Here is a 1,494-nt window from a genome sequence, read left to right as displayed (position 1 = left end):
ACAAAAAGGAAGGAAAGAGCCTGATCAGTTTGGGAGATCGGGAGAACGAGCAGTCGTCGCAGGAGCACGAAGCATCGTGCTCCACCAATATGTAAGTATCAGCTCCGCGGCCAACAGGAGAATCTTGAACAGAAGGAGTCCCCACAGGAACACAAACAGTAGCGATAGAAGCCTCATCTGAAAAAGAATAGAGTGATCATGTGGGATGAGCTCTCAACTGAGCCCAATAAGGGAATGCATGCAAAACATATCGCAGCAATTATGATGAATGTCCTAAGTAGCTTGTCCTAATATGGATACTAAGTTACATGGGGTATAAGTACTACTGTAGTAGATGCTAACCTCGAAGAGAACCTGCCAGGAAAACATGACACCAGGCAGCTCCAGACGTCGATCACCCGAGCGAAAACATTCTACCACGGTGAGGACCCGCCAGGAAAGCATATCACCAGGCTGCTAACCCAACAAACCCTCAATGACCAACCCTACTGTTTATTCCCACACAGAGTACACACGCTAACATGGGACAGTGAATGGTACCCCGGCATACCCTTCGGTTGTACCACGGGTTGTCCAACACCTTACCCCCTGTTGGTAAGGGGAGTAGTACTTGGTTATGATATAACAGCCTAGCCCAGTGCAATCTATGCATGATAGCACATGTATGACTGACTGAATTTAAATAGAATAGTACTTTTCCAATAATAATCATCAGTAACAAGTAAATATCAGTGCAAATGCAAGATGCCAATGCAACCTAAATCACATGTAGGTTCTAATGCAGTAAATAAAAGCTAATAAACTATATGAACAGGATAATTTTGATGATGTACGACATGGCAATCAGAATAAAAAAAAAACAAATTAAAATGATAAATACTCCAAAATTAAAGTCAGAAATCCCGTACCTGTATCTGTAGGTAAGGTCAAAACAATTACACTCCAAATAGCCCAACAAAACAGACAAAACCCGCAAAGAACGGACTGGAATCAATCCCTAATAGCAGAAAATCACCAATGTTTGGGGGTTAAAGAATGCCCAGAGGTCAGTCGAAGGCATCAGGGGCATTTTGGTCACAATCGGCTGAACCGGTTGTCCGGTTCAAGGGGCAAAGTTGGGGGTTTTACTTTAAATGGGCAGATCTTAACATGCACAGTCCTAATTTTTGGTGCCAGATCATAATTAAGGTGGGTCATTTCTCCAATTTGTTAAATTTTGAATTTAATTAATAAACTAGGGATTTTGGTTGTTTATTCTCCAAATTAATGGGCTAGGGTTTACAATTCTGATCTCTAGAACCAGATTTAGATGAAGTCAAGTGAGCTGCCAAGAAATTCAGGTATAACTGAGTAAGATTTGACTCAATTTAGGTTTGTGTAGATGAAATTTCCTATGGTATAAGCTTAACTCAGCAAGCTTTAATGGCAGCAACATATAGGTTGCAATCTTGAGGAAATTAGGGAAGAAATAGGTAAGAAGAAATGGGGACTGCA

This window comes from Telopea speciosissima, chromosome 4 (genome assembly GCF_018873765.1).
Source record: "Telopea speciosissima isolate NSW1024214 ecotype Mountain lineage chromosome 4, Tspe_v1, whole genome shotgun sequence".
Taxonomy (NCBI): Eukaryota; Viridiplantae; Streptophyta; class Magnoliopsida; order Proteales; family Proteaceae; genus Telopea; species Telopea speciosissima.
This window is presented reverse-complemented; position numbering follows the sequence as displayed.